This window comes from Malaya genurostris, chromosome 1 (assembly GCF_030247185.1).
Source record: "Malaya genurostris strain Urasoe2022 chromosome 1, Malgen_1.1, whole genome shotgun sequence".
In the NCBI taxonomy this organism is placed as follows: domain Eukaryota; kingdom Metazoa; phylum Arthropoda; class Insecta; order Diptera; family Culicidae; genus Malaya; species Malaya genurostris.
This window is the reverse complement of record NC_080570.1, coordinates 69,719,961-69,732,645: the sequence shown is the minus strand read 5'-3', so window position 1 is coordinate 69,732,645 and position 12,685 is coordinate 69,719,961. Positions and strand designations below refer to the sequence as shown.

Here is a 12,685-nt window from a genome sequence, read left to right as displayed (position 1 = left end):
CGGTCCAAATATTTCGATAATATTACATGCATTATTATTTTTTATTTTTAAAATTCTGTAGTAAATAGCAGACTGTCATTTTATATAAGCAACTCACTTAGTGCTAGCACAATCTTCTGTTCGTCATAGATGATTCAGGTCGAGACGTCCGAAGGCCGCGAGTGCGCCGTCAGAAGCGCCGGCCACTGCGGGGGGCAGCGCCCCCGCAGACATCATCTCTGTCTAGTTGCGGGCGTTTGCCCGGATTACCCAAAGCGAGGAACTGTCCCTCAGTTAGGTCCGAATGAACGGCAGCGATGTCGGACTGCAGGTCATTAAAAACGGCGTAGCCGCATTAGACCTTACAAAATTTCAGTAAATAAAAACAATTTCCATTAAGCAGCATATTCATCTGTTATGCTAAATGACTGTTATGCCAAATGGCCATTATGCCAAACGGCGTTGTGCCAAACGGTATTATGCCAAACGGTATTATGCCAAACGGTATTATGCCAAACGACTTCATGCCAAACGACTGTATGCCAAACGTGGTAGCCCCCGAGAAAAGCGTCAAGAGGTTTAGTTGTCATACAACTGAAAATGTTATCATTGATCATATTTCCAATGGTATGTAGCGAAAATTATGTTGATACGTTAGATACGACAAGAGATATTCACGATCAAAAACTTATCACACTCTTAAATTTAAAAAAAAAATAATAAACGCACCCCACAGTAAAGTAAATCGAATTCACGACAAAACTTACTTATATTCTGATGTTAAAACCATATGTAGAAAATAGAACAATGATTACCAGAATCACGTTCTTTTTGTTGCAGTTTGCACATCAATTTAACGTGAAACTACATTTACAAATGCCAATTATGAAACAGTATGTAGCAATTAATTTGTCGGAGTTGACAAATCTATTTCTAATATTTTACAATCGCATCATTCTACGGTAGTTCATTGTTCGTCCAATCTGACGCTCTCGCGTGTTCTTCTATGCTGGACTACACTCCTGTGAAGCGAATAAGTCGGGTCTTCTGGTGCGCGCAACTCTTTACCATTTGGTTACGTTGCAACTGATTCTTGGTAGCATGATTTCGCAACACTTACTTTTTATTTTCTCTCGTTTGATCACTCTCTTCCCGATCCGCGAAATCGCTTTCGGCACTTTGGTTCGCATCTGGGAGAGAGCGTACCAAAACACGGGACTCGACTAGAAGCCCCACAAGAGAGATCCAATCAGGCTGGAACAGTTCTTCGCTACCGCTGCTACACGTGATCCCTCTCCAACCATTGGGCTGACTTGGGAGTTTCGGAAAGCCTCAACGGTTTTGTGTGTATGTTCTTGTCCGGTCCGTCCGTTCGTCCGTCCGTCTTTGGCTGTGCAGATCTAGCCTGTTCTCGCTCGCGCTTCCGATGTTCGGGAAGAGTCGCTTGAAAGGTATATAAGTACCTGGTGTAATCAGCGCTTAGCCAATACTTTGTACCCATCGGCGCCGCGATGCGGAAGGTTTCTGCATCCTTCTAAAGTTGTTTGGTAATCCTTTCTTCGGTGTACACTCCAGCAACAGGTGACAGGACAAAATAAACTCCCAGAGGACACCTGTTGGGTTTGCCGTGCCTTTGTCGATTAAAGAAATAAACGAATCACCAAAAGTTTCAAAAAGTGCTCAAACAATTTTCTGTTTCCAAATTAAGTGATTGATATTTTTATCGCCTTTTCTAACGAAAATCAACCGATCAAAAAGTGAATGTAAACCAAGAGAACCAAGTTTGTGCAGTGATTCGCATAAAGCCAACAAAACCGATTGTGAATTTAAACCTCAAAACGGAGGCCAAGAAAATTAAGCTCCCTTTTCCGGAGTCTTACAAATTGAACCTCCACAATTCATCCCAGCGGGAGAAGACAAGAAGATAGTCTTTCAAAAAAAAAAAACAAACAAATTCAAACCATATAACAAGGATAAACGTTCCGAAAATAAAGTGCCAAGTACCCCCCGGTTAAAGGTGTGCAACCTTGGAGTGATTAAAAAATTCTACACGCACTGATCGACCCGCGGAAGCCTTGTTGGTTGTCCGAGGTGAAACGGAGAAAAAAAACGAGGACTGCACAGTCACACGTCCCAAACTGGAGTGAAGTGTTCCGAACTGGAAGAAAGGAGTGAAATAACTCGAAGGAATTTAGTACCCTACTGCGGAAACGTGAGGTATGTGATCGTTAACAGTTGCAAAAGTTGGTTGGTTAAATTGTACGCTGTTACTGGAGATCTGAGTTTTTATGATTTGAAAAAAGTTCGAAGGAGACATCAAAGAGAGTAGAATTCTCAAACTAAAAAAATTTTTCAGAGGTAAAATATTCTAACAACGAAAGGAAAATGTCGAGCTAGCAGAATTTAAATTTACGCAGAGATGGATTTTTATATTTTAGTAAAAATGAAATTAATTTCGTTTTCTGCTTAGTTCAAGCGTTCCTAGGGTGTTTGATTAAGCTTTAACCGACATGAATTGAACGTTCATCACAGGAGAATATTGATCATTTTAATTGGTTCTATGAACTTCTTGTAGTTTCATGAAGTTTTGTGCCACTATACAAAAAAAATACCATTCAATGCATTGTGATTCATTAAAATTAAATCATTTTCTCATTTTTATCAATCTAAAATTTTAGGACTCTTTTCTTGAGCCGATACCCTACACACAAAAATACATGGGTTTGCTTTCTTGTAATGTAACAAAAACAATTGTGAATTTTGACGAGACGTTCTATGAACCTGTTCGTAGGTACTGAAACCATTATATTAAAGCACTGATGAGCGATCAATTTTGGCTAATGTCTACCGTTCCGCAGAAAATTGAAAAAAATTTAAAAATAAATTCTTCTGAAAATTTTGACTTTTACGTCGAATTCGGATTCGGTCCTTCAAGAATTTTATTGCAAGTTATTATGCAACGATGGAGAATTATCACAGTTTCTATTATTTTTGCAAATTACAATTTTACACTATCTAGTTTATTTAGGTTGAAAATGGCGAAAATTCTTTTCTATCTACAGAAACTGGTAATAATTATTGATATTTTTCTGTTCTTAGCAATTGCTTGAAAATATTGTGAATTGAGCTGTTGTTTGGTACTGTTAAACGCTCTTGAAGTCGCATAGGAAAAGACATTTTATTTTCTTCTTCATTTTTGGCTTTTGAACCCAATCAAACGGTCCCGTTGCATTTTTGAAAGGATTCCACGTTCCTCAGCAAGACTAGTCCCTGCCACCAAGCTGTCTCTTGTCATTTCTGATGCAAAATCCATGTGTTGTTTTTTTCTATTCATATTCTCTTCTAGCCCACTAGCTGACCTAGAATCAATTGATTGCTATTAATTCGTGATTCTTTTATTCCATCATTTTCTTCATTCTGGATCATTAATTCAACGAAATCCGAGGAAAATGATTGAAAACGTCTGGATGTTTGAAGTTTTGAGTTAATTTTACTTAAAAATCACTTCAAAAACATTCATACCTTTTCGTATTTTCATAATATCGGGTTGAAGAACATTCGAAAAGTGTTTTAACAATTTTTGGATATCATTTTTTCAAATTTTCTAAATAGTTTTGCTCATTAATTAGCTATAACATTGTCAAAGAAACAAATTTCATTACACCAATTGTTCAAAAATGCACATTTTCGAAAATTTATTAGAAATATTTGCTTACTTGCTTATTTCAAAAGAAATGTTAGAGTCAACATAGTAAATCGATGTTTCAAATTTACGTTTTTTTGTGGAAAAAATGCTTATCCCGAATTTGAGCCAAATCAGAAGTGCGCAGAAATAAAATTAAAAAACAAACAACCGTCATTACTGACGGTGCCGTTGCTATTGCAAAATTCGGAATTTCGCGTAAAATATGGAGAGATTTTTAGAAATGTTTATCCCTGGTGTCTTCTATTTGCATATCATAGAAACCCTAAAAACATGGCAGTATTTTTCAACGCCGAATCTAATTTCAGTTGAATATTCAAATTTTTATTAGTAAAACCTGTTTTAATATACATAGTAGTGTAATGATGTCTTTCTCAAATCATTCATATTCTCATACATAATATTATGGTATTGTATTCAAAATATTCTGCTTCGTTTCATTTAAAGAAACCAGAGATTGATTGTGAATTAACTAGTATAACCGACAGAAACAGTTCTCCGATCGGTTGGGCTATCCACAAAAAAAAATGAGTTCCACTATTGTAGGACTTCCGTGATCGGAACCAGAGAACTGGTATACCCGAAGTTCGTTTCTTATGGCCATCAACTAACATAATGTACAAACTCTACTAGTTTTTATTCAAACTCAGATGATATTTTATGATTTTGACATCGTACTCTTAACGATGAAGTAAAGTTTTGTTGAATCCGAAAATAGACAGTAATTTTTAGTAGGACCATAACCGGATGAAATTCTGGAATTCCTTATGGGACCAAGAGACCTTTCATTAGAAACTAAGTTTGCCAAAATCGGTCAAACCATCCCTGAGTGAGTGAGATCTTTTCTGGAACATATGACCACTGTTTCCGGTGCTTTCGGAATTGGAAACCGGGAACCAGGATAGCCAGAATCGGTTCGATTGGCAGCCGACTAGTCATCGTTACTGATGGGTGTAGTTTTAAGGCCAATTCAGATTTTTTTTCGCGTATTTCGTTTCTCTTCTTATGTGACGGTACAACATTCTTAACACATTTTACCCTATAATTCCGGAACCGGAAGTCGTATCCAGATGAAATTCAGGAGTTCCGTGTGGGACCTCGAGACCTTTCATTTGTCGTTTACAAACTATACTACGCTAAATTTTTAAAACAGGACGTTGATCTTGCCAGCTACTACATTCAAAAACGTATTTCATTCCACATTTTGGTGTACCCTTCTTCCTCCTAAAAATGAGTATTACTATATTTGAATTGAAATTTAGATATTGAACTACAGAAATAATACATGAAAATCAACCGTAATTCAAGAACACATAACTTTCGTTGATATCGGCAACGGCACTTAAGATTGTCGTCGACAAAACGAAAACAGCTTTTAGCAGTGATATCCCGGATGAGAATTTTCAAATCAATCGCACTTGACAAATCGAATAAAATTCATTAGTAGTTTATGAGATATGTTTAAGAAATCGATGTGAGCTCCACTCTCAATTATTTGAGCTTGCTTCTTTTGGAACTTCTGAAACTGGCAATAGAAGACCAATGTGGCCCACACAAATCCAGTTAATTACTTTTTGACAAGACCAACGAGTCGAAGCTATTTAGCGCATATTTTTTTGATTAATAGTAAAGCATAGTTAAAGAGGACGAAGACGTTAAAGTATTTTCATGTATCGTTGAAGAAGACGACAACAGGATTTAACACTTAAAAATACTTCGGTAAGCAGGAACAATATATAGAAAAAACCTGTTTTAATCCACCTAGTGGTGTAATGATGCCTTTCTCATATCAATCAAACTATCATATATAATACTGTGGGATTCTTCAAAATTATTTTTCTTCGATTCTTAAAAGAATAATCGAAATAGATATGTTTTACCGTCTACTGATAAAAACTATCAATTGGAAAAGATTTGAGGTCGATTTAGAAAACTTTTTACGGTTTTTCGCTCTTTTCAGTGATGGTATAAAATTTTTAACACACTTTACCCTATATTTCCGGATCCGGAAGTCGGATCCGGATGAAATTCAGGAATTACGTATGGGACCACAGGACCTTTCATTTGAACCTAAGTTTGTGAAAATCGGTCGCGCCATCTATGAGAAAAGTTAGAACACATATTTTCATTTTTTTGCACATTTTACCCCATAAAGTTAGTGCAAAAAACGTTACATACACAAATACGCACATACACACACACACACACACACACACACACACACACACACAAACACACACACAGACATTTTGCGTACTCGACGAACTGAGTCGAATGGTATATGACACTCGGCCCTCCGGGCCTCGGTTCAAACGTCGGTTTTCACAGTGAACCGACATGTTTCTATATGAGAAAGGCAAAAAGGTACCAACAAGTAATTTTCAATGTTCGTTCAAAACGCGCGAAGTTCCACGAAGCTTTGTTTCAATTATGCAAATTTTCCCATTAAAAAATCTTCAATAATTCAGAAGTTCATATAATGATAGTAGTACTTACATCTATGCATCTATGCGAGTTTATTCGAGTTTATTTTGGGGAGCAGAGAAAAGCCCGATGAAGATGAAATATAGCAATCTCTCTCTCCAGCAGGCCTAAACCCTCCTCATCTTTTGTATCAACGGATTACAATGATCCAACAGATACATTTACGTTTAAAACTAACAATTAATACTAACAGTTAAAACTAAACTACTAACCCTATAACTAGTTGATGACACAATATTACAGCATTACAGAGCAGCTTCCTTGAAAGGCAAGATAGAAGAGAGAAGTGGATATGAAGAAGGTTAATTGAGGGAGCAGTGAGTGAGCGTGGACGAACGACGGGATTAGAACCGGTACGTAGATCTAATTAGTGATCAAAAAGATGGTGGAAGACAGAAAAAATGAGAGGGAGAACGAACAGGTTAGTTTCGGCGAATCTGATTAGTTTCCAATGAAGATAGTGATTTACTTATTAACTGGATAGTTAAGGAATCATTGAATAAGCGTTTTATCGCTTTACGCGATAAAAAAAAGACCTGCGAGCAACTGTTAAACAAACAACACATACTGAGAAACGGTTCATTATATTCGTAGTTAGTTCTAGCACGAGGGATTCGTAAAAATGGATGTGAACGAAGATTGCGACGATGGATGTCAAAATTGACCAATCGTAGGAGATCAGGGCAGTCAATATGTGATTGTATTAAATCAGCGATGAAAACAGCCTTGTAGACGTTTCTACGAAAACACAGCGGATCCAGTTCGATCAGTCGGCAACGATCATTATGTATAACTTGGAAGGTTTAATGGGTCTCTCCCTGGTAGATTTCGAAGAGCAAACCTAGTGAATTTTCGTTGAACAGCTTCAATACGATCAATATCAGTTTGATAATGAGGTGACCAAACGACAGCCGTGTATTCAAGCGATGATAGAACTAGTGCACAATAAAGAGTTTTCAAGCAGTGTATGTTAACGAATTTTAAGGTAATTCGAAATATGAACCCTAAGAGTTTCGATGCCTTTAAAATCACGTAGTCAATGTGATTCCTAAAATTAAGTTTATCATCAAGAATAACTCCTAAATCTTTCACGAACGATTCACGCTTAAGAACATTTTGCGGAAGATTGTACTCATATCTTATTACTGAGTGTCTGCGGGAAAATGGTATGACGGAGCATTTAGACGCGTTTGACACCATTCCACGAATGTATTCAATTGAGCTTGCAAAAACTGTGCATCTTCTTGTTCTTTGATCAGATGGTAGAGTTTGAAGTCATCCGCAAATGATAGTTTGAAACATTTCATTAAAAAGTGCAGATCATTAAGGTAGAGTAAAAATATATACGGTCCTAAGGGACTTCCTGGAGGTACTCCAGAACTCACAGCAAACGGTGATGTTGTACAGTTTCCTAATTTTGCCGACATCTCACGACCAGTAAGATATGAATGCATCCAATTCAGTAAAGAACCACCAAAGTCAAATCTGTCAAGTTTAGCAATTGTTATTTGATGGTTTATTTTATCAAATACCGCTGAGAAATCAGTGTAGATAGCGTCTACCTGTAGACGAGATTGCATGGATCGCATGATAAAAGATGTGTATGTTACTAGATTAGTAGATATTGACCGTTTAGGCATAAATCCGTGTTGATTTTCAGATATATAGTCGTTGCACTTATGAATTATGAAGTCGAGAACAATGATTTCAAATAACTTGGAAACAGCACATAGGGAGGCTATACCACGGTAATTTGTAATATCTAATTTGTTGCCTTTCTTAAAAACCGGGAAAATGTAAGATTTTTTCCAGAGGTCAGGAAATGTTCCCAACTGGAGGGACATGTTGAACAGCATTGTTAGTGGTAAGACGAGGCTATCCAAGCACTTTTTTAGTACTATTGAAGGAATACCATCAGGTCCTGCGTTTGTAGAGCTTTTTAGTTTAAAGCATACCTTAGTCGGTGAGAGAGTATTGTGTGGTCCAATAGGGGAACGAAGAGGAACGTTGTTTATCGCTTTAGATACTTCGAAGCTGCTGAGTATTTCATCGGAGAAAACGCTACTGAAGTTTCTTTGAAATAAATTACCGGTATCAGGCAAGGTGGATGAGTATCAAACCACAACAAAATCACAATTCCGTGCAAAAAAAAAAAACAATTGGGAAAATCACCATACGGTAACATACGTAACATGCCAAATCTACACGAAAGCAAATTAACTGCCGTATGATGGATAAAAGTTGCATTGGAAGTGGTATTTTGAGATTGCCTAAAAAATCCTAACTTCTACTATTGCCGAAGGCGACTCATCACCAATTTACCCTTTTTCTCTTGTCTCAATTTTGAGAAGAGACTAAGGAAAAATCCCTTGAAAATTTTCAATAATATATATTTCAGAACTGGTGGATTTGTTCGATTTGATGTCTTCTGAAATGTTTTAGGTAATTATAAAGACCATGTAAAAAATTAGTACTGAAAAACAAAATTTTTCGTTTGATTTTTAATTTAAAAAGAACACTTAAAATTCTCTCAAAAAAGTATTTTTTATATTATTTAATTTTTTGAATTTTTTGAAAATCATGACAAACTTTTTTTATACTTTTCAACAAAGTATTATGAAAGAACACTAAATTTCCAATGAAAAATATGTTATTCAAAATTTTGCTATATGCTACGATTCTCGAGATATACCGGTTTGAAAAAAAGGGATTTTTTTGAACGACTTTGGATGATCTTTGAATCTACCCGTATGTAAAAGTACCATTAGACCTACCTAACAACTTATTCCATGTATCATTCAAACCATACTCCTTAGCGTTTGATGATATCTGGTATAGTTGGCTGGATCAGGATCATTTCGCCGAAAGCCGTTTCGCCGAAAGTCATTTCCCCGAAAGGGTTATTTCGCCGAATGACATTTCGCCGAATGACATTTCGCCGAATGGGTCACTTTGCCGAATGCCGAAAGCCATTTCGCCGAAAGGGTCATTTCACCGCATCCTGAAATCGTCTTGAAATCGTAATTTGAATTGATTTAAATTAAAGACAAACGAAAGATGATAGCATTAACGCCCGTTTTGTTGACCTACCATTGTACTTCTTGAATAATGATTGATTGTTGTACTCTTGAATAAATATTGATTCATGAACCTCAGAAAGTAGTTCCCAAGAAAACTTGTTGACTATTAGCTAGTAAGCATCAAAGCAATTGCATAGGTGTATTTACCAGGCAAATGTAGGTGGTATTTTCCGTTTATTAGGTGAAAATGAAAAAATGCTAATGCGGATACGCCACATCGTTTTAGTTCATGTGCTGTCCGACCTCGCTACCGCTCGTTTGGACCTAACTAAAGCAAAGAAACCTAGCTTTGAGTAGACCGGGCAAACGAGGCGGTTACAGGTTTGTATGCAAGAGGACGCCGCTTCTGACGGCGGGTCGGCGGCAACCTCTGCAGGCGTCGGCTCGGCGGCTTTGTGCCGCCGAGCCATCTTGGCTTCGGTTATGTGGCTGCGCCACATCAGTTATACAGGAGACATAACATGCAGGAGATATGGCCCTTACGCAAATTACCCTTTCGGCAAAATGACCCTTTCGGCGAAATGACCCTGACGACTTTCGGCGAAATGGCATTCGGCGAAACGACTTTCGGCGATATGACCCGCTCCCTAGTTGGTTTATGGTATCCGTGGGGGGCCATACGGGTTGTTAACATATAAAGAACATTTTTTGAAACAGTATACAAATTCTTAAGCAATAGTTTGTATTCATTCTATGATATGGATTTTAAAATGTATAAAATATATGAGAAAGAAATCAGAAAATATGTTTCTCAGTGTTCGTAAAGAATAAGAAAATATGTTTTCCAGTTTTCTGATATAAATATACCTGTTATTTTCTTAGGATAAGCCTTTTGTTATATTTTTCCATTGTACTTGTTGGATGTTAAAAAAACGGGAATCTCACAGAAAGTAAAATTACCAGATTAGTTGAATTAGGATTTGTTGAAAAATCTGCTTAACAAAAAATTTCAAATTTGCGATTTATGTCGTTTGGAGTTGATCAAACGAACTGCTCAATCTAGTAGCGATGACTTATCGAGTAGTGAAGAGTAAGATGCTTGTATGGATGTACAGAGTCAGGAAACAATACAAGCATCAACAGAAACACCAATAGCGTCAACAAATTCCAACATGGTTGTTTTCAGTCAAAAAACATTAGAAGCGACGTCAGCAACAAAATTAGAAACAACGGACTCAAACGTTCCAGAATACACCCAAAAAATTATTATTAATATTTTCAAATAATCAATCTCAAGTTGAACAATTTCAATTCTTAGCTGTACTGCCTAAGTCATGGACAGCCGAGAAAATAAAGGAAACATTTCATACGACAATATATATGGCAACGTAAGCAAAAAGATTACTGAATGAGAGCGGTGTGCATTCTACTATTTAATCGAGGGCAGCCAGTAGACTAGATGAAAATATTAAGGACACCGTTATGCAATTTAACGAGGATTATAAAACCAGTCGACCAATGCCTGGTTCATTGAATAAAAGTTTATTAGATGAAATGGATGAAAAATGTATTGATGAAAATATTTTGGAACAATGGGTTACAATTGACAGATGCAATATAGAAACGTTCATGAAACAGAAGAAAGATTTTGTTAAATAGGTTGGAAAAATTGATATCACATGATTTAATTATAAGGGAGCATTCTATGTTTTTGAAAAATACCAAAAATAACTTGCAGGGATAGGAGCTTTTAGATACATTTGATTTTTCACAAAACTACACTTTTGTACTGGAAGATTGGGTTCGAAATCCCCAGCCTCAATTCATCCGTTTGCGATTTATTTTAAGGTAAACGACATGCTCAATCGTTTAAGTTTTGTAGTTATTTCCCAAAAATTGCGTCACGATTCTATTTCCGTTAGCTTATTTATTAGCATTAGCATTAGAGACTGCCCGTGTGTTGCTACTCCGTTATTGATCTGGCCAATTGAGATTGCAAAATGATTTTTTGAAGTAACATGTTTGGGAATAACACATTGTTTCACACTGTGCAAACTGTATTGAACCATGCATGCTGATCAATACCGACGCCGGCCACGTCTGAATGCAGATCTACTTGGGAGGGAAAGGATTGTTAGTTCGATGCATGTTGCTACTAAGAACCGAGGAATCCTCTGCATTCCCACATGCATCACAGGAGAGGATACTTTGTTAGTAAATGTTTTAATAATGTTATCATGTGTTTATTGCTCTGGGTAGCCGGCTACCAAGAATGTTTTTAAGTATTATCGTTTTATGTGTTACTTTATGCTGGCAATATAATGCACGAAACAGTCAATCTCCGAAATTGACAAAACTCCGGGCAGCCGGCTGTCGAGTATGCAGTCACTCGTTTATGCATCTACCTTTCGCGTTTTTTTAGTCATGCAAAAAAACACATGCGGATTGATAAAAAAAAAGGTATCATCTCACTGCTAGGTGGATTAAGCACGTTTTACCTTTTTTTTATATATATAAAAAATAGGTATAGAATTCGCTCAAACTTTCGAAAATTTTTCCGAGGCCCGGAGGGCCGAATGACATATACCAATCGATTCAGCTCGGCGAACTGAGCAAATGTCTGTGTGTGTGTGTGTGTGTGTGTGTGTATGTGTGTGTGTCTGTAGGTGTGTTGTCAACTAAGAGGTCGAGATCTCAGAAATGGCTGGACCGATTTTGATCAAACTAGTCGCAAATGAAAGGTCTCCCCGTCACCCAAAACGCTATTGAATGGTTTTGAGATCGGATGTTTACTTTTTGAGTTATACGAAGTTTTATGTCAAAATTTTCAGTTTTTTGACAGTATCTGTCACAATTGACCTTGAAAACAGAATATGTTTTCAGACTTAGATTCCGCACGATAATACCTATCCAACAAGCCATAGATTGTTAAAATCCGTCCATTTTTAGCGGAGATATCGAAATTTTTGTGTAAACGACTTTTCCTTCTATTCCAGCAGTAGAAGTTTTGAGCGCTGTCTGGCAAAGAAATGCTTGGGAACAACATAAAACACGATTTTTTATACTGTTACATACATTTGTTTCTAAGTACCCAAAAGACTGTGTACAACATGATATTTTGCCTCGGACCGATTTTAGCACGGTTCGTTTTTGGCAACATAATCGTTCGAATATGACATATGTAAACCAGACGAATTTTCGAGTTGAAAGCAATTCCATAATTATATTGATTTAAACGACTTACAGAAATAAATGCTGGAAGAAAATAATATCCATATATCATTCGAATCAGTTCGTCGAGATCAGCAAATCCGTGTGTGACCAATAATTTCACTCAATTTTTTTCGGAGATGACTCAACCGTGTTCTACAAACTATGATTCATATGAAAAATCGTATACTCCCAAACAAGACTCCTGAATTATGTTTGGTTCCGACCTCTGGTTCCGGAACTACAGGATGATATGTGAAACGAAATTAAAACTGCGTAACTCATTTTA

At 36.8% G+C, this 12,685-nt stretch overlaps 1 protein-coding gene across 1 annotated transcript in view; it reads left to right on the top strand.

Moving 5' to 3' along the window:
• The first annotated feature begins 1,481 nt into the window (after positions 1-1,481).
• LOC131440374 (uncharacterized protein DDB_G0283357-like) overlaps positions 1,482-12,685 on the top strand; it is a 306,700-nt gene continuing 295,496 nt past the window's right edge. The window contains exon 1 of the mRNA XM_058611630.1: positions 1,482-2,196. The gene's annotated coding sequence lies outside the window, so the exon portion shown is untranslated. The remainder of the gene's footprint in view (positions 2,197-12,685) is intronic.